The 22188-nt window shown below is 35.9% G+C and overlaps 2 long non-coding RNA genes across 2 annotated transcripts; one reads left to right on the forward strand and one right to left on the reverse strand.

Annotated features, from left to right (window-relative positions):
* Window positions 1–6593: 6593 nt before the first annotated feature.
* Window positions 6594–9542, forward strand: LOC140182615 (uncharacterized). Its single transcript, XR_011878563.1, has 4 exons — window positions 6594–6740; window positions 6833–6886; window positions 6964–7120; window positions 9260–9542. It is a non-coding gene; the product is annotated as an uncharacterized lncRNA (long non-coding RNA).
* Window positions 9543–14403: 4861 nt separating this feature from the next.
* Window positions 14404–15495, reverse strand: LOC112783792 (uncharacterized). The gene is made up of 2 exons (XR_003193605.2): window positions 14909–15495; window positions 14404–14670 (listed from the first exon to the last, which is right to left on the reverse strand). It is a non-coding gene; the product is annotated as an uncharacterized lncRNA (long non-coding RNA).
* Window positions 15496–22188: the final 6693 nt, after the last annotated feature.

A 22188-nucleotide genomic window follows, 5' to 3' on the forward strand; every position in this document is an offset into this window, starting at 1 on the left:
AGCATGTTCCAAAGATTCCTTCCCCCTCCCCAACATTGATGCTCTTGTTGATGCGGTGGCAGGGTACCGATATCTGAGTTTCATGGATGCCTATTCTGAGTACACTCAGATACCAATGCACCAGCTAGACGAAGAGAAGATGGCGTTTATAACACCAAGAGGAACATACTGCTACAAGGTGATGTCGTTTGGGTTGAAGAACGCAGGGACTGCGTACCAGAGGCTGATGAATAGGATATTCAAAGACCTTATCGGCAAGATGGTTGAAGTGTATGTAGATGATATTCTGGTCAAGACCACCAAAGTTGAGGACCTCATCTGTGACCTGGAGAACGTGTTCGCCGCCGTCCGACGACACGGCGTGAGGCTAAATCCGCTCAAGTGTGCCTTCGCCATGGAAGCTGGGAAGTTTTTGGGGTTATGATAACCCAAAGAGGAGTAGAGGCCAACCCGAAGAAATGTGAAGCAATCCTACAAATGAAGAGCTCGGGATGTGTGAAAGATGTCCAAAGGTTGGTGGAGAGACTCACTGTGCTATCCCGTTTCCTCGGTGCGTCAGCAGCCAAAGCCCTGCCTTTCTTCAACTTGATGAAGAAGGGGATTGTGTTCGAGTGGACTCCGGCGTGTGAAGAGGCCTTCGAGCACTTCAAGGAGATAATATCGGCACCGCCTGTCCTCGAGAAGCCTAAGGGCGGAGAAGCACTATACCTATACTTGGCAATAACTGACGAGGCGCTGGCAACGGTCTTGGTACGAGAGGAAGGAAAGGTCCAGCAGCCAATTTATTTTGTAAGTAAAGCATTGCAAGGAGCGGAGCTGAGGTACAGTAAGCTGGAGAAGCTAGCATATACACTCCTGACCTCCTCCCGAAGGCTGCGATAATATTTCCAAGGACACCAGGTCATCGTTAGGACGGACCAAGCAATACGCCAGGTGCTCTAGAAACCTGATCTGGCGGGAAGGATGATGACCTGGGCCATTGAGCTGTCTCAATACGACTTGCAATACGAACTCAGGCATGCGATTAAAGCTCAAGCTATGGCTGATTTCCTAGTAGAAGTAACAGGAAACCGTATCGAGACACCGAACACACGGTGGAAGCTCCATGTGGACGGAGCATCCAACCAAACATTCGGAGGATCAGGGATCATCCTGAAAAATCCAACTGGAGTCGTATATGAGCAATCAGTCAAGTTTGAATTCCCCGTGTCAAACAATCAAGCCGAATACGAGACCCTGCTGGGCGACCTAGTCCTAGCAAGAGAGGTCGGAGCCACAAGGCTAGAAGTATGTAGCGACTCGCAGGTCGTGACCTCGCAGATCAATAGGACATATCAAGCCAGAGATTCGCTATTGCAGAAGTACTTGGAAAAAGTCAAGGAGTTGAGCAAGCAATTCGAAGAAGTCACGGTGCAACATGTACTCAGAGAGAGAAACATGCGGGCAGACCTCCTATCAAAACTGGCGAGCACAAAGCCAGGAACGGGGAACTGATCTCTCATTCAAGGTTTGGTAAAAGAACCGGCAGTGACTTTGCATTTATCCCAGGCAAATCCCTCCTGGATTGACCCAATCACCGATTTCCTGGAAAGCAGCAAACTTCCTAGTGATGAGAAGTTGGCAAAGACCGTAAGGCGAGAAGCGGCCAAGTACGCAATCATACAAGGCCAGTTGTTTAAGAAAGGCCTTAGCCAACCCCTGTTAAAATGCCTGCGTCCCGACCAAACGGACTATGTGCTCAGAGAAGTCCACGAAAGATGTTGTGATCACCACATCGGGGGGAAGGCTTTAGCCAGAAAGCTCGTCAGAGCCGGTTATTACTGGCCCTCTATGATGGCGGATTCTAAAGAATTCGTGAAAAGGTGCAGAAGGTGCCAGGAGAACGCCAACCTCCACCAAGCGCCAGTGGCCGAGCTGAGCCTACTAACGGCTTCCCGACCTTTCTCGCAATGGGGAATCGACCTGTTATGACCCTTCCCAATCGGGCCAAAGCAGGTAAAGTACCTAATAGTGGCCATTGATTATTATACAAAGTGGATAGAGGCCGAGCCGTTGGCTAGGATATCCTCGGCAAACTGTCGGAAGTTTATGTGGAGGCAGGTAATAGCCAGGTTTGGAATCCTGGAAGTCGTCATCTCGGATAACGGGACGCAGTTTGCTGATAAGAAATTCGGAGAAATCCTTGCTGGCTTGGGCATAAGGCAAAAGTTCTCATCAGTCGAACATCCCCAGACCAACGGTCAAGTTGAAGCTGCAAACAAGGTCGTCTTGCAGGGCCTCAAAAAGCGACTTGACCAGAAAAAGGGAGCATGGGCAGACGAGTTAGCTTCAGTCCTTTGGTCCTACTGCACAACCCAGCAGTCATCTACCGGGGAGACCCCTTTCCAACTCACATATGGGGTAGAGGCAATAATACCTGTGGAGATCGGTGAGCCGAGCCCACGGCTACTCTTGGGTGGAGTTGAGAAAGCTGTGGAAAAGGATTTGATAGACGAGGCCAGGGAGATGGCCCATTTGTCAAAATCGGTGCTAAAACAAAGAATGGCCGTGCGCTACAATACCAAAGTGCTCAAGAGAGAGTTTGAACGAGACGACCTGGTCCTAAGGCGTAACGATATTGGACTCCTGACACCGGGGGAAGGAAAGCTAGCGGCGAACTAGGAAGGCCCATACAGGGTGAAAGAGGTGATCGGCAATGGTGCCTACAAGTTGGAATGGCTGGACGACAAGGAAGTCCCGAGAACGTGGAACGCGAGCAATCTGAGAAGATTCTATTCCTAGATCCAAACCCGCCGACCGGACGAGCAACCTGCCATTCCAGCTGGCTTAGTAAGACGTTACTTTATGTTAGATTGTTTCCCTTGTCATATATTTGTTATCATTTTATATTTAGACCATTTGCCACCACTATTTATCTACTACTTGCCATCTCCTTTTCGCATTCATTATTATTAATTAAGCATCCACGACGAGTAAGCAATTTCATAACGTCACGGTGCCCCGGACTGATCACCCCGAGAACCACGAAAGTAACGAACGCCATAGTATGCGGCTACTAATACGATAAAAGCCACGACCTGGCTTCACCAATTACCAGCGAGACGGTAAAATGTTCATGAGCAAATAGCTAATACCAACAAAACAGTAAAAGAACACAAAGAAAAATTATCACCGACAAGGCGGGAAACAAGCGGTTTGTTACATGCCGACCAAGCGGCAAACAGATTCAAATAGTTTAAAAGGATTACAAAGTTTACAAGTCACAAAAAAACAAGTTACTTCTTCGGCATGTCAACAATCTTGCCATCCCTAATAGTCTTGAAAATGCCAACAGCCGAAGTATCAAAATCAGGAGCCAGCAGCTTCACTGGAGCCTTGAGGGCCTCCTCAGTCATCAAGATGGCACTCTTACCCTGCTTCATGGTGTCTTTATACTTCTTCTTAAACTCAGCAGCTTCACCCTGGGCCGTCTTGGCCGACGAGAGGGCCTCATCGCGCTCCTTCTCTAGCACAACCACCCGACCTTGAGCAGTATTAAGTTGACTTTCCAGGGTAGGCTCTCGCTCGGTAAGACGCGCTATGGAAGCATCAGTGGTCTTGACCTTTTCCTTAGCAGTCTTTACTTCTTCCTCAGCAACCTTGACCTTCTCCTCGGCTGTCTTGGCCCTCTCCTCGGCAGCAGCAAGTTGCTTCCGAAGCAGCTTCACCTCATCTCTATACTTGGTGTTAGCCTTGACAGAGGATTCAAGCTTCGCTTCCAGAGACCACGTTCCTGCCAAGGCAGATTCAGCCTTTCTCGCTATAGCTGCTCTCCGGAGCAAAGTGCGGTACATCCATCTCGCTTGCGAAGCGAGGTCCCACCATAGAAGAAGTCCTCTGTGCCAGGAAGCAGTTGGGAATCGATAAAGTGCCCGGCATCAAAGTTCTTCTCCATAACGGTAAGAACCCCCTCAAGATTGGAAGACGGCTTCCTTTTCCTTGGATTGTCAACCAACACCTCAACCTCAGGACTGGAAGACGACTTCCCTTTCCTTGGATTGTCGCCCTCCTCCTCAACTTCTGGGCTCCACCTCTCGTCGGGGTCCCGAACCACCCCCTGCCTCCGGCTGAGGACTCGAAGCGGTGCTGGTTCTGGCCCCCTCACCCTGGGTAGGTTGGGACTGGACCTCAGGCTCAATGACGTTGTCCGACGGCACTTCCTGGGCAGGGGTAGCGGAGTCATCGTCGCTACCGTCAGCCAAGAAAGTGTTGAACAAAGCATCGAGTCCTATCACTTTCGCAGACATTGACACTGCAACAAAACACGAAAGCCAATTAGTCGTCAAATCGGATGGATAAATGAGGACAAGGGTAAACATAGGTAAATTGCCAGATGGCTACTCACATATATAATTCCTAGCAATGACCCGATCACCTATAAGGAGAAGAGGGTTAACGAGATTCTTCCCAAAAACAGCCAACAATACGTCGGCAACCCTCTTGTTCTCAGGAGATAACCCTTTATACGTTATTTTAGTAAAGGCGTTAGCTCCCGCCCCGAAACTCCAGTAAGTCGGTATGCGACGCTCCCTTCTAACGTCAACCAAAAGGGATGCCGACCTTCAGCCGGGCGGACCTTGAAATATTTATCCTTAAAACCATGATAGGAATCTTCGAATATGCCGAAGATCCTGCGACCTTGGGCCGCCCGAAAGGACATGAAGCCCTTTTTAGCCCTCCCCTCTTTCGAAGGATTCGTTAAAGTAAAAAGAAAAAAAACACTTCAATGGAGACCGGCAACTCCAAATGCTCACACACCATCTCGAAACAGCGGATGGAGGCCCAACTGTTCGGATGCAATTGAGATGGTGCCACGTCACAAAAGTTAAGTAGCGCCATTTGAAAGGGGGAGAAGGGGAGGCAAACTCCCAGGCGAGTAAACATGGCCTTGTACAACCACATCCAATCCTGGACCTGGGGAGAGTGCAGGTTTAATTTGAATATTCGTTCGTTATTGGCAGGAACAAAAACTTCATAATTTGCCTCCTCGTCAATTCCTCCACAAAGGTAATCAGCTCGTCGGAACTTGGTAAGTTCCTCCAGGGACATTTGATTTGGGATTTCCTTCACATCTGAAGTCACCCAAGCATATCGGTCATAGGGCGCCGGTCTCACGACCCTCACGATGGGACGCTGGGCCATACCTACAGTGAGGGCACCACCCAATATCAGTCTAAGAGGCCGGGAAGCCGGTACTAATACCAGGAAACTATAATTCACCTATTCAACAACTATAATAAAACATGGTATAAATCTATAGCCAAGAGCAAGGCCAGGAAAGTAAAATCCTAGAATGGTAACCCCCCTACAGTATCTACCTAATGCTAAAAAGCCAACAAATATGCAATTCATATCAAGAGTGCAACGTACATGCAAAATCAGGAAGATGAACAACGAAAATAAACAACACTACACCAATGCCAGGAAGAGAAATAGGGAGCTTACTAGGATAATGACGATGATAAAAGGGGATCGAAAAACTGAGAATGATCCGGACAAAGCAGGGGCTCACAATAAAGATTTTGGGAAGAGAATGGAGAAAGAAAAGGAGACGCAGGCAGTGCAATGGAACTAAAAGGAAACCAAAGGGAAACTGAAAAGAAACCAACTCTAAGAAGTGCGAAGAGCAGGGGCAAAATAGTCTTTGCTTGTGGGGTTTCGAATTGCCCATTAAGAGCATTAAATGCTCGACGCGAAAAACGAGGCGACTAAAAGACGTTCCCCAGTAACGAACAGGCACTCACGCATGAAGAAGGCGCGTCCTCCATGCGGATGACTAACCAAGCAATGACACATGAAAGAGAAAACAAAACACGCCACCAACGGCGCTCACGACCATAGCTGGCGTGTTGGGGGCACTGTTACGGCCCGGCCTAGCTAGCTTGGTGGCCGACCCGGCCCACTGACGACCCAATCTATGCGATCGGATCGGCGCACACAACCCGTCCGATCTTGCGACCTGGACACGCGCCCCTGCTGCTAGCTGCATGACAGCTGCAGGAAAGGAAGCTTTCTGGAAGGAGGCCTCCCCCTGTGGGGCCCGCCTTATTGACAAGATATATAAGGGGAGGGTCCTACCCCTCCCCCAAGGTACGTCATCATATCCTTTACTCCTTTATCACCTGCACATTTTCTGACTAGAGCGTCGGAGTGTCCTTGTAGGTGAGAACCCCTCTCCTCACGAAGAGCTCGGGAAATCGTCTGCACCCGCCATTCACGCCCGGACCCAGATCGAGGCTGGAACCCACCTTCACACCCAGCAAACATCTTTGAACCGTCTGGTAACCTGTAAACCCCGCTAAAATCGGAAAATAATTAGTCAATAAATCAAATTTTAAATAGGAAAATTAAAAATACAAAACTAGTATCAAAATAGGATAGAGCTCGTCAAAACGAGAATTTTGATACCAATTTCGAAAATTTGGCCCAAAACCGGACCGGAAGGACCGAACCGGTTGAACCGGGGCACAAACCGAGCCCGTGGGTCCAACCGGACCCATAATATAAAGGAAACAGCAGCCTTCTTCTTCCTCATTAGTTGCTGCAACGCCAAAACAGAATTGGAGGAAAGGGAGAGAAGCACTCAAACCCTAACCCTTTGATCCACCATAACTCCTCCGTCCGGGCTCCGATCGCCGCACTGTTCGCGGCCACACGCTCAGCGCGTCGAGCTCTACCTTTCTATTCGAACAATTTCACTGGTAAGCCTCCTATTAAGTTCAGAATCCCTATCCCTCTTTCTTTGGTAAACTTGGAAACCTATGGTGAATCTTGTCCAATTTCTATGTTCTAGGTTCAAGTTAGCTTCCGGAACTTGTGGGCTCAAGCTATTGAGCATATGGGTATGGTAAGAACACCCTAACCCTAGCTCAATCTTGTTTTTGGTAATAGAAAACTGAATTGGAACATATATATGTGTATTAGGTGTAGTTTAAGAGGGTGTTTATGCATTGGACTTGAATTTGGATTACTTGGAGCTTTGTTGGTGACAAGGCTTACTTTGGGGCTATTTGATTGAGCTTGGAGGGGCTGTGATTTTGAGTTGTGAGGCTGCCTTGGGTGAACTAAGTGATCGGCCAAGGTATGGTTCAAGTTTCGCACGTTTAATATTTACGGTGTTGTGAAAACTTAGGTTAGAGGAACCATAGGATAAGTTGAATTGTTTGTTCTATTTAATGATTAGCCTTGTAATGTTGTTGGAATAGATTTGTTGGTGGCTATATATATTGGAATTATGAGGTGTGGAAGTTATTAATGGTGTGCTCTTATATTTATTTATGATGGATTAGGATTGGTGTTTGTTAATAAGGGTGTAGAGTTGTGTTGTGGTGGTATTGCATTTGCTGTAACTAATTATGTAATGATCAGAATTGCATGAGACCAAGTCTGGGATAAACTTGGGAATATAAGGAACTAAACTGGAAAATTTGCGACCTTTTTGTTAAATATACAATTTATGGCAAATTTTTAAAGTTAGGTTGTTAAATCTGTCCTGCAGCAGAAAAGGTTAAACAGGACAGCAACTTGTTTGTCTTGCTGCGACTTCTACGAGTTGATTTTTGGAGCAAAACTAATTTTGTTATAAAATTTGATTAACTTGCTTTATTTCTCTAAAACTTCAGAATTTAAAAGTTGAGGATTGGGAGTTGTGAATTTTTGAATATTGGTGGTCAAAACTGAAAAGAAACAGATTTCAGCAAGCTATGCATCAACTTCCAATACTTGTAACTCTTAGAATTGAATAGCAATTGGGTTGAAACCAAGACACAGTTGTTTCTGGATGAGCTAGGAGTTTCCAAATCAAAATTTAGCTTAATTGGAGTTTTGTAATAAAAGTTATTCAAATTGAAAGGTACTAGGCTTGTTGGTTTCAAAAACAGATTTTGACTCATTTTTACTTAACTTCCAGGTAATGTAACTTCTTTATTAAAAATGATATTAACTCAGAACCAATTGAGAAAGAAACCTGGATGAGTGAAGTGTAACTACATTAATTTTTAAAGTCATTGGATTTAACTTGAATTTTATATTGAATTTTGAATATCACATGCTGTTGCTGTTTTTCTGGTTTTATGCACTGCAGAACAGTCACTGTTTTTCCTTTATTCCTAAGGCTAGAAAAATCAGAAAATTATGATCTTTGGTTTGTTAGAAATCTTATTTCAAGATGAACGCCTGGACATAAAGTTTGCGCAATTCCGAGTTCATTTGTTATATTAAAAACAGAAAAGGAAATAGAGTGTCGAGGATGTCTTAGTGATAGTCATGGGTTCGAGAAGTTAAAGTTTAACCTTCGTGTGATGTGACTGATTTAATGTTAGAGTTGGGTTGATTTTAAGATTATTCGATAATAAGAAGGTTGAGAAGAGTTTGATAAATAGTTTGGTCAGGACGCAGAAAGGATAATTAAGATGAATTATAAGGGAATGATGATGAAAAATGTGAAAGGGAGGTTGTTTATAAAAGGAGTTAACATGCCATGGCTTAATGAATGATTAAATAATGATTATGATTATGAAATGGCTTATGAAAGATGATATCTGAGATACGAGTTTCCCTGGGTAAAAACCGTGGCTCGCCACCACGTGTTCCAGGTCGATTCTCGATACTCTGTTAACCCTACGTCGTAAGGGTAACCGGGCACGTATAAATTCCCGGGTATGGATAACCCCCATTGAGTGATTTATATGATGATTGAATGTAAACTCTATGCATAGACTCTTGGGGATGCGCGACGGGGGACAGTCTAAGGTTTTCGGACTTGTCGGGTTGGCTGGATAACCGACAGATGGGCCCCATCAGCCATAGGACAGGCATGCATCATATGCAGTTGTTTGTTTTGATTGCTATGCATTTCCTGGGTTTGCCTAATTGATATATATCACCTGCTATCTGTTATACTTGCTATTTGTACTATCTGCTTATTACTTGTGCGTGACCTTGTTTGGTTGCTTGTTTCTGTTGCATTGTGAATGATGGAGGGATGGAGGAAAAGGAGAAATGGTTTGGTGTTAGATTAGGATTGAAATTGAGTAAGTTAGGTAGATTTAGAATACCTACCCCTGTTATAGCTTCTGTTTAGTAATTAAGTTGGATAATTGTATAACGGAGTTCTAGGATTGCCCATGGCATTCTCAGGACCGTATTTCTTATGCGCGTGGCACTTTTACCATGCTGAGAACCTCCGGTTCTCATTCCATATTGTATTGTTGTTTTTCAGATGCAGATCGAGAGGCTCCTCGCTAGGCGTCTGGATCCTGGAAAGCGAAGTAGTCCTTGGGTGTATTTTGGTTTTCTATTTGTATATATGTATATATGTATTTAGCTTACTCTCCAAGAAACTTATGTATGCTGCTCCTCTTAGAGGTTGAGGGAGAGATAGGAGTTTATTTTGGTATTTTGGTATATTTTGGGGATACCTATGTATGTTCATATGTATATATATATATATCCTCTGGCCAGCCTTAGCTTCGCAGGCTAAGTCAGGGGCTAGTTATGCTATTTCCTTGGCTTTCCTTTATTCTTTTGCTTAACTTTATCATGTTCCTATTAGGTTTCTTAGCACGCAAGTAATCCTTTCCTGAGCGTTGCGCTTTTTGTTTTGCGATTTTGTTTTACCCGTTTTTCAAGGCTCCTAGTTAAGTATCTTTTCTCTATTATTATATATATATTACTATTCTTAGAGGTCGTAATACCTTACTAACTCAGTCTTATGACTTAAGCATAAGATTAAGTATGGTAGGGTGTTACATAACCGACTTACCGTACAGTTTCTAACACACTACTGGACATCTTATATAAAATCGTGTGAAGCTTGAAGCATAGCCAAAAAGATTTAACACTATATATGTAAATATATAGTGTTGTGCCTTGTCAAAAGAATAGTTCAATCTAAATGACCAATCCATTATGTGAGAGCACCAAAACAGATTTTATAATATTAATTTACTAGTTCTGTATAGAGATCTAGACAAGATGCAAAAAATGCTAGTACTTATTTTCAGTGAAGAGGATAAAGCATAAGATTTATAAAAAAAGGGGGGATAATACAGCCACAAAGAACAAAAGGATGAGAAATCCTAGTTGAAAAAAAAGGGGAGGGGGGAGAGGGAAAGACAATATAAAAATGAAGAAAACATAACTGAAACTAACCACCCAAAGCATGAAGTTTGCAAGACTAGACATTTGTAGATAGAAACAAACTTGCTCAAAATAATTGAGATGTAATTAAGAAACCTTATCAGCAAATCTCTGTACTGGAGGTTCCCTGCTTTATGCCTCTTCAACGAGGCGGTGGATGAGGAAAAGTCAGACTGACGAAGGGAGGAGGCGAGGCGGTATGGAGGAGCCGAGCAGGAGAACGAAGAAGCCGAGCAGGGAAGCGAAGAATGGAGAACTCACAAATAAAAATGAGGAGTTAAAATTAGGGAAAGTGCTAAAAGCTTGAGAGAGTTGAGACGGTGAGTGACTTGGGCCTTAGGGTGGAGCCGTGGAGAGAGGGGGGTTGGGATAAATACCAAAACAATAAAAATAAAATGTATGTATATTTTCGATTCGATTTGATTCGATTCGATTTTATAAAATCAACTAAAAACAGAACTAAACCGATCGGTTTTGTTAAAAAAATCCAAAAAATCCAATATTTTTTATTTTCAAATCGATTGTTATAATTTTCAATTCGATTTTGCGCTAATTTTCGGTGTGGTACACCCCTAATGCCACATATTAATGATGTTCCTACAGATCTGATCATCTTGTATTTATATTAATGCCACATATTAATCTACCACGATACCTATGATTCTTATCATTTCTCATTATGAAGCGTGTGAATTTAATTATTTATGATTGAAATAAAACATTATAATAATGTAATTTTAACGAGGGGAGTGGGCTGTAGCACAAAGGTATGTCGCCGCGCATTTTTTTAATTATTGTTAAGTATTTTATAGTAATAACACATATACTAAAATTAATTACTAAAATCGATTATTAGTGTATAATATATATATTAAAATATAAAATATATATTAAAAATAAATTAAATTATATATATTTATATATAAATATATTAATAATTAATTTTAATTATTAAATTTAATATATAAATAATATTTTTAACTTTTCAATTTGCCACTTCAATATTTTTTATAAACTGCAAGAAATTCAAAAAAATAAAATAAAATAAAAATATTGCTTACAGCCTTACACTGTAAAAGTAATAAAAAAATAAAAATACTTTTTGTATTCTGTAAAAAAATACATTTATTAAAAAATGCTTCTCGTATTTTGGAAGAAGTTTATCGGTTTATCCTCATATTTCTGAATTTTATTTAAAATTTCCATTTGAGTATTACACAGAAAATCAAGGCATATAAGTATATAACAAATTTTAAGCGCTGTTGTTGGGCCTAAAAAACTAAAAAGCGAGAATTAAAATAAAGAAGGGAAGGCCTAAAGGCTAAGGGCATGGTGATGTCAAAAAGGTAGCTAGGCTTTGCCATTAGCATATACACCCAAATTTGTAGGACGGCACACCACGTGATTCTGATCTGATAAAAGCTCTAAAGTGTGCGGTGCAGCCGTGCAGGGTGCCACTGCCAGGTTTCATTTTGTTTCTGAATTATTTGACAATTTGGTTCCTCCTAACCCATGCCCCCATTCCACCGCGCACCACACCAATAGCCAATTTTCATAATTCACCTTATTTCCTTTAAATTCTAATGAAATTATTACAAATCTAATCATATTAGATATAGTGATATATATGTTAGGAAATTATTTTAATTTTTTAATTTATTTATAAACAATACATATATTAATTATAATTATAAATTATATTATTTTAAATTAAATGACTTATATAATAGTGATCTCATTTATTGTTATAAATACTAAATTTAATAAATTATAATTATTTTTAATTTAAAATTAAATGAGAATAAAATTAGATATTATTTTTTGTTCTTTAGATAATTATCTTTTAGATTTTAGATATATTATCTTTTAGACTTTAGATAATATTTTATTTAGATTTTAAAGTTTAATGGGTGTCATGATTAAATATAAATAGTACTTTCAGGATTTCGTCCCCAAACCTTTGTCGCTCTTTCCAATAGTCACAATTCAGCTCTATTAGGGATATAGAAAGTTTTGGTTGAGGAAGATCGAAAGAATAATAAGACTGAGATAATTCTTCCATCAATCTCCGATCTATAATTCCTGATTTTTATAAATAAAGATACGTTTACGCATTATCATATATTTTTTGTGATTATAGATGATTTGGTTAATAAAATAATTTATTCCAACGACATATACATAAACGAGAAAGCCTAGGAAATCAATTTTATATGCCGCGAAATAATCAACATTTACTTTTGGACGTTTTTTCTTTTTAATTTTAAGAATTTTTTAAAAATTTTTATTTTAGATAATTTTTTAATTTATTTACAGTCCAACTAATAGTTAATATTCTAATTGATTATCTAGTATGATTATATATACTACTGTACAATGATGCGATGGAAACAACTGGAGTATTAACTATGGCAAGGATTAGTAGTTTGTTCAGGCTATAACATCGAAAGTTAGAAACAAACACATCATCACATGATGGTTAATAATTTGATGCAACAATTGATACATATTTTCACTCTTTTATTTTATTCTCTTAGCCAAGCATATCCGAATTATTGTTTGTCTAATTCTCTAGTCATAGGTTTTTTAAATTACATATATTTGTACTTTTAGCCTATTTATGATCATATTGGATTGAATTTATCTCAAATTAAGATTGTCAGATGAAAAAAAAAAAAAACAAATTAAAATTACTAAAAAATATAAAAAGTAAAGGAAAAATAATCTGTTCAATGCAAATATTTATCGAAAGGGTTCTGGAGGAGGGGCTAAGTCCAAGAAAAGAAGGGTTGTTTTTGGACCAAAATATTTGGCTGGGCTAATAAATTGGGTAACGTCGAACCCTATTTAGCAAAAGAATTTGGGCCTCATGAGGGGCCTTGTTTTTCTAAGACAAAAAACTATATGTTGTATTAATACCAAAAGCAAAAACGACATAAAATCCTGGCAAAAAAAAAAAAAAAAAGAAGAAAAGAAATAAAACAATAGATGTGGACATGTGGTTTTTCAGAAGTCTCGGGGTGGCATTACAAAAAATAGTACTGTCAAAAGACAAAAAGTTTATCTATAAAAATGAGTAATATTTCAAAATTAATCCTTAAAGAACTTTTAGTGGAAAAATTTAATTCTTACACATTAATTTTTACGTCAAATTTTATTAAAAAGTTAGATAAATTAATATCTATCGTTATTTAATATAAAACATAACAGTTTTAAAAAAAAAATTATATTAGTTTTTTATATAGATAGATAAACAATCTAATATGATAATTAATCTATAAAATAAAAATTTAAAAAGCAGTTTAATAAATTTTTTTGACACATAATTTAATAATTAAATTTATTAAGAATTAAAATGTTTGACTAAAAATTTCTTAATAACTGATTTGCCCATTTATATTCTCACCCAACTTTGTCCCAACTCCCAACTCAACGCTATACCTATATAGCTTTAGAATTTAAAGTCCCCTTCTATATTTGATCATATTTGCCTTAATAGAGCTAGAGGACCACGTTTGACATTTGTTTGCGATTTTTTAGTGGAATGTTCTGATTGGGTTATAGATTATAAATAGACATATCTGCCATTTGCCTGTTGCCCACTTGTAGCAATAGTTTCCATCAATTTCTCCATATACAAATAGCTGTGCTTAAGTCCTCCCTACTTGGACTTAGTGGATACTAATCCATTCTACACCAATCAAAACAAATATTTTTTTTGACTTTATGGGATATTAGAATTATTAAAAATATTTATTAAATGATGGTTCAATTTTTTGTGGTGTTAGTGAATCTTAATAAGCTTTTTATAAATATATTAATTATTTTGTTTATCCTAAAATTTATTGTGTTTAACAATAATTATTATCTTCTATCATTTTCATAGAAGATTTAAAAAATATTATTATGCTTAAAGAAAGTTGGTATGTGATTAAAAACATAGTTTAAGATCAATAAACAAACTTGTTAAATAGTCATATTTTATATAAAAATATTTGCGATTCAGTTTGGTTTAATTTTTTTTTAGAAAAAGCCATCTAATTTAATTTTATATTGATAGTTCGATTTAGTTTGATTCGATTTTTTACTGAGATTATTTGAACCAAACTAAGTAATTAAATTCGGTTTGGTTCATTTTGGTTTATTCAAAATTTCAATCAATTCAAACGAAAATTTGTCCTACATCTCATAAAGTTTTAATATGAAATAATACAACACAATAACTAATAAAATTCTTGACACAATGAGATTTAACGACAAAAAAAATTGCAATGCGACAATTAAAGTTATGAAAAATTCAATAGACAAAGCAACAAAAAATAAAAACTAATTTTCCTTAATTTTTCAAGCTAAGACAACCACGTTTTGGTGTTCTCTCTAGCAAAACAGCAAAACATTTTCAAGCAAACAAATCTAAAATTAAAAGGCAAATATACCATCTTCTATTGCTCCTCCTATGTCGCCAATATTCTCACTTGAAGTGATATCTAACTGCATAATTATATAACTCACAAAATCATAAAAACAGAATTAAAAATCAAAATTATAAACACAGAATCATATAAAAATTAACAGAAGCAGAAGCACAACAAAATAAAATAAGTTGAACAAATATTCAATAACAATTTTAAAAAAATCAACAAATACTCAATAGGTTGAACAATAATCAATAACAACAAATCAACAACAAAATATGTTGAACAGTAATTAAATCAAAAATTGAACCAACCTAACTCATAAGCTCCATTCTTGAGGACGGCAACGTGGAAGATAACGGCGCCTACTGGTGCGTGGAGGAAAAGGCGTGGAGTAGACGGCGACTGCTCTGCATGGAGGACGACGAGGAATGGAGGGAGGGGCTGCGCAAAAAAGAGAGAAGCGTGATGAAGAAGGGAGGGAGAGAAAGGGATGCGCCTCCACAAAAGTGCTGTTTGGCAGTGTCAGGGAATGAGAGGACACCAACCGTTTGGAGTATGGGAGAAGTTTTGGGAGCGTTACTGCGTTAGGGCTTCAAAATTGTGGTGACTATGTTAAATGGGTGGTGATCCTCGTTTTGGGAGGGGGAGGGGGTTTGGTTACTTTATTTTGTTTAAGGTTTTTTAGAGTGGAGTTGGTTTGCGTTTTTATTTTTTGATTTTATTTTTAGTATTTTTTATTTTCTAGATTTTATGGAGGTAAAAGTAAAAATAAGTGGTGAAAATAGAAAATAAAATTTTATTATTTTTATTGTTTTTACTTTTTTTTTCATAAATCTAAAAAATAAAAAATACAGAAAATAAAAATACAAATTAAACACACTCCGAAAAATTTTGGTTCAATTCAGTTAAAAGTTTTCCTACTAAAATTAAAAATCAAACTAAATCGAACCAAAAAACAGTAAAATGTCATTCTTTTTAGTTTTTAATTTGTTTAGTTATCGATTTTGTCTGTTCAGTTGATCGATTTTATTTGGTTTGGATGGATTTTAAATATCCATGTTAACAAATTTTTTTTGTAAGTTGGTGTAAAATTTGTCACAAACAAATTATATATGCCGTTTATTTTTCTTTTTAAATTTGCGCGATTTAATAATGCATTATATTATTATTATTATTATTATTATTATTATTATTATTATTATTATTGGTGCTGTAATGGGACCTCTCTGTTTTACAAAATGGTCGCAGGCTGAACCGCTGAAGCACACTGAAAAGGGAAAGAGAGTGAATCTTGTTGCCATAAAAAAAAAAAAGAAAAATGGCTTGGAAATGTCAGATTTGACCCCACTTTGAAGAAAGTGGTGCCATTATTTATACGGTCCACATTGGCCAATAATAGTGATAGCCACAATTAAGGATAATGTTGACAATGAATTTTGACAACCATTTATATATGGGCTATCCCTTTCTTAAATTTGCAAAGGAATCAACATTTCGAATTTGGAAAGGAGAAAGTTCTCTGCCTCTGAAATGTCTTTTGGGAGATCCATTTATTATTTATCATGGTCTGCAGCAAAAGTTGGAACTTAATTAGAACCACGGATAGATTTGTTGCACTATTTTCTTATCTTTATCTCATGCAAAATTGGGGTTGACTTTCTATATAATACAATAATAAAAATAATGTTAGCGGCAGCAATTTTTGTGATTTGTAGCCATCAAATAGTCATCAATAATAGTTTTAATGGTGTGAGATTGGTATGAGATTTCATCTAATAACTCACTTTTTTTTGCTAGTTACATACTGACCAAAATTTAACAAAGTTGCTGGCCCCTAAATTTTTCCATACAATAATACATAGCATAACGTTTGATAACTAAACAAAAGTGGTTTCTTGTGGGGAAAAAGCTACAACATTTATTGTTGTTATTAGAGTATTATTATTTAGAGAAAGTATAAAAATTACTTTTCAATTAGTAAATATTAATCAATTTTAAAATTTATGTTTATAATTTCTAATTTAATTTATAATTTAAAATTTAGAATTTAAGGTAAATAAAATAATTTAAAAATTGACTAATGTTAATTAAAAAAATTAAATACTTAATATTATTCTATTATTTATTATAGCATTGTTACGTTGTCTTTTTAAATTAATTATATAAATCGCATTTTAAACATGAATTATTGACAAGCGAAACAACATTAGTAAAACAATTCTTTCAAATAATAATGCTTTTTCATGTTTGAAATCAGATCCTATACTCTCATCAGTGATCAAAAGAAGTTATGCTAACATTGCTTTTAATATAAGATATATATATATATATATTATTAAAATCAATTATCAAATTAACTATTGTGTATTTATATATAAATATATATGATGTTTAATTTATTTTTAATGTGTATTTTGTATTTCAATATATATTTTATACGAACGAGTGACTTGGTGACTGATTTTTAATGTGCTTATAGCATGAGTAGAGACAAATTTTGAGACAATTAACATGTTCGAAAAAGTATATATAAAGGAAACGTAACTAATACAATTGGTAGTTATGTTAAGAGTGGCAATATTCTATAGGTTGTTAAAGATTGTTAAGCTTGATTCTTGAGCAAGCTTTTTGGTTAGTCACAACCTCTAAATACTAGTCTCTCCTCTGTAGTGTGTAAGGCGCATTCAATCATATCATACAATTCTTCGTTGAATTTTCTTATTGTCATTAATTCTTCACCAAGAAAACTTGTTATTGTTCTTTAGTTTTCGAAAACTCTCAAGTTCCTTTCATTGTATCAAGAGCTAGGTTATCTTGATCCATAGTTCATATAAATACTGCTACATCAACCAATACCAATCCTCAATAGAATAACAATATTGCTGCAACTTCTTCATTCATTTTAAAAAAATTTTAGAATTCCATCAGTAACAAACTTAGAGAAAACAATCATAAAACATATAACAATAGAACTTGGCTGCGATCAGGAGCCAGGACCTTAAACACCATCTTCAATCCTCTTCCATCCCATCTCAATATGCTTCAACGGTTGATAAGATTGTTGGAATTGAAAGTCAGATTTACAAGAGATTGAGGCAAGAAGATTACAACATCATCTCCTTCCTTCTTGACTTAATGGACGATGGATTCACCAACAAAATGGTGGATTGCATGTTTGCACATCAGACTTGGCGCAAGGTTGTGGAGTATTTTGTAGAATCAACTAAGTACAAGATTAAACGATTCAAAGCTCAACTAAAACAAATCAAGAAATTAGCTCTAAGTGCTTTAAATTATATTTGAAAAAAAAAAAAAATCATTGATTCTCTCTCTACTCTTGGTGAACCAATCACCATTGAAGAACACAAAACAACTATTCTTGCGGGATTAAATGAATATTACCAAATACTGATTTGAAAAATTTCTTCAAAGCGTGAGAAATTTTATTAGACATATGGCATCAACGATTAGGATATGCCAATGCTAAGATTGTTAGACATATTCTGACTCAATGTAATGATTCAATAAATAAGATTCAATCTTCTTCTTTCAATGGTGTTTGTGATAATTGTGTTAGAGCTAAAATGCATACCTTGTCATTGGCTAGTTCTATTATTGTTTATCATCTACCTCTTAAATTAGTATATTCTGATGTTTGGGGTCTTTCCCTTATACTAGTTGATGCCCCGTGCACTTGTACGGTTTTATTACATGATATTAAAGATAAATAATTTGATTATGTAATTAGAATGAGTAAATAGGATTAGCTGAAATAAAATAAATTTTATTTCATGCATTTATAAATAATACAAGAAAAAAATACAGCACAATGTATACATATTAATTAAACAATGAATGAAAAATCTTTAATTTATTTAATATAATATTCACCTTAAATTCTGAGTAACTCGTCTTATTACATTAATTAAATAAAAAATAACAGAGATAATTTTAAAGTATATACTTATACAAATACAAAAAAGACAAATTAAAGCACAATTGTGATAAAAAACTAAAAATTATAATGTTATTATGAACTCAAACAAAACACATATTTTTTTAACTAAATATAATATTTGTATATTACATCCATCAATATATTTAATTGAATTGAATTATTCTAACAACAACTGAAAATCAGCAATATCCAAATTCATTCATGAAAACAAAATAAACATAACAGTGAACACTCTTTATATAAGATATGCAACATTACTCAACTTCTTATCCTTATCAACAACCATGCAAGTTTGTTAAAAAGTATGAGCAATACAATTAATATTAATAATTAAAAAAATAAAATAATTACGAATATAAATTTTATTATTTAAGGCAATTCTATAATTTTATTTTTTATGTTTACTATATAATTATTATACAGAATTTTTAACTAAATGAATTGATCAACTAATTAGTTGATCAACTCAAATGATAATTAGAATCTTAATTAATAATACAAATTTTAAAAGAGAACAAATTTCACACTACTAATTCTTTATATATATGTTTGAAAATAATAAAGATAACCACCAAAATTATTTTAATATTTTTCAAACATAATATTTTTGAGTTTAATAATACATGACTTTACTAACATAATGAACTTAAGTCATTATATATTTAGTCTCCTTATATAGAGAAAAATCTAGCAAGATAAATTATTAATTGAACATTACTGATATTAGAAAATTGCATTTGAAGTATAAAAACTACAAAGTAGTATATATTGACTTTATGCCGATCAATTTGAACAAAAAGAAAAATTTCAAAAATAATATTCATTCATCATAATTTATTTATAAAACTTAATAGACAATATTCTAAATTCGAATTCTAAATTATTTATAAATCTCTTTAAAAAATCAAATTTTATTTATTACTCAAACAAATTAAAAAAAAAAATCAGATACTCAATTTAAACCCTAAATTTAGAAAAAAAAAACTTTGTCCAAAATCTGATTAGTCAATATATAAATTAGAATGATAAAAATTCAAACTGGTACAACAACATAAGAATTATAAACACCTTAATAAAAATAATTCCAATTGGAACAAAGTCCATTAGCCCTTCACCTGTTGGCCTCTCGCAGCAACACAGTAAATTCAAAAGGTAGGGATACCAAAAGACTTGACTCTAAATTTAGTTTGAAGAATTAATTACTTATAAATACAAAATCATATAACTTAAAAAGAACTTGCATACATAAAAATCTAAGAAAAATAAATGATAGCTTCAACAAAGTAAATGTGTTTCGAGAACATTTATGAATAAATTATTTTTTTTTTTTTACTTTTGGATAAAGTTCTAATTTTATTAAGGGGATATAAGGTATTTCTTTTAATTTTTAATTTTTGTTAAGTGAGTAAAGAATGACAAGAAACCTCCAAGCCAATATTAAGAGAAAAAGAATTTGTGAAAAATATGAAATTGAAACATTGACATGACAAAAAGAAGCATATTTTATTTTTTTGGTGTATTATTAGTACTTTTGGCTAGTGTAAAATTTATGCATTTTTTTAAAAAAAAATATTTTAAATTCCAATACGAAGATAGTAAGTAAATCTTAAGTAGAGTAATAGACCAAGTAGTAAAAATCATTCTGTTAAAAAAAATGGTGCATATATGATGAAATAATTAACTATGATGCAAAGAGAAACAAAAGAATAATAGTTACCAACTCTTTTAAACTTTTTGTGTATAAATATCTTAAAAAATATTACAAGAAAAAGTGTATTTTTTGACGCTAAAAATCGACGGTTATCTCTCTCGTCGATATTTTTTGACGGCTTGCTGTCGATATTATTAAAAAAGATAATTAAAAATAAAATATTAAAATCGACAGCAAAGGCGTCGATTTTTTTGATAATCCATTAACCGTTCTTTCATTATCGACACATTGTCGACGGATTGGGGGCGGAAAATACTTTTATTTTAAAATCGACGAACGCAGCGTCTATTTTATTATTTAAAATATCGACACATTTTTTCGTCGATAAATTTAAACGGTCTTAATCACTTTTTAAAATTAAATGGATGGTACAGATTTAATTTATAAAATCGACGCTTAAGACGTCATTTTTTTTCAAATTAAAATTGACGGGCATGCTGTCGATTTTTATCAATAAAATAAATTTCTCCCCACTCACTCCCCGCGTTTCCTTCATTTCCCCAAATTCACCATTTCAATTTTCACCAACCTTTATTTTACCCCTGAATTCACCTCTCATACTTCAACCCTCCTTCTCCATCGCCGCCGTCGCTCTGCTGCTTCTGTCGCATCGCTGGTGTCGTCGTTCCGCTGTTGTCGTCGCATCGCTGTTACCATCGCTTCGTCTCTCTGCACCGTTGTTGTTGCTGCTCAATCAAAATTAGTTACTCACTTACACACACACTCTCTCTCTCTCTCTCTCTTTCTCTCTCTCTCTCTCTCTTGTTCTTCATTGATTTTTCATCAATTTTATAGTGAAAGTGTTGGATTGGGGTGAGGATGGTGGTGCTTCTGCAGCTTCCTTAAGAGCATCAAGATGATCTCTCCCTCCTCCTCCGCCTCTCCTCCGATGATCTCCACAAAGAATCAGGTTTTCCTTTTCTCTCTCTCTCTCTCTCTCTCTCTCTCTCTCTCTCTATCAATTTCAAATCTTAAATTCACTTTAACTTTTTCTCTGTCTCGCGTTTTGGAATTTGTAAACAGAGGAGTTTAGGACATTGATTCCTAAAGGCTTTGAAGTAATTGGAGCACTTGCTTACGGAGCCGGCGCCGACGCTCAAGCGGCAGTTCAAGCTACTCACAGACTGATGAAGCTTTTATACGGTGAAGAGGAAGGGGATAATCGATCGGTGATCGGAGCAGTCGCCACCGGTTCCGGCGAGCTGAAACTTTTCGTGTCGAAGAGTGGAAAATCGAATAGCCTCGAAGAGGTTAATTCAGTTGTTGAAGAAGAACATTAGGAGAAATGTGTGGGAGAATAGTTGCTTGATTCGTTGTGAGCTTCCGATCAAGTTGCCAGTATATTATCCTCTCAAGAATACGAGTGGTTAGTTATATTTAATTTTTTGTTTCTTCTAATCTCTAAATGTTCGTTTGGATTGGTGTTAATTTTGCTTTGCATGTTCTGCTGAGGTTGTATTTTGAAATTAACTTCAATCAATTCACTGTATTTGCATTGCCATGTAATGAAGCAATCTAGGGATTGAAAATTGGGGTTTGTGAGCTAGTTGTGTTAATTGATAATACTTTGATGATGGAAGTTATAGAGCACATGACTTATGAGATGCAATGAAAACTTTAGCTCCAAGTAACTTAATTTGAGTTGCAAGATGCCTTATAACTAAGAACATATGTGTGCGTCCGTTTATTTTGGTGAATCTTTGAACATGTGATAGGAACTGAAGAATTTTTGTCTCACTGCATTATTAAGTATGATTCCACTTTTGGTTGTTGATGATACTCCATTGTTGCGCATGATTGCTTTGCATACTTTGATCCAGCTTCGAGCAATTATAGAGCAGTGTGAGAATGGATAAGCAGCTGTGCATCTAGTTGCTGATGGTTTAATCAAGGATTTTCCTAATCCCCCTTACGATTACATC

Source organism: Arachis hypogaea, chromosome 20 (genome assembly GCF_003086295.3).
Source record: "Arachis hypogaea cultivar Tifrunner chromosome 20, arahy.Tifrunner.gnm2.J5K5, whole genome shotgun sequence".
NCBI classification, from domain to species: Eukaryota; Viridiplantae; Streptophyta; class Magnoliopsida; order Fabales; family Fabaceae; genus Arachis; species Arachis hypogaea.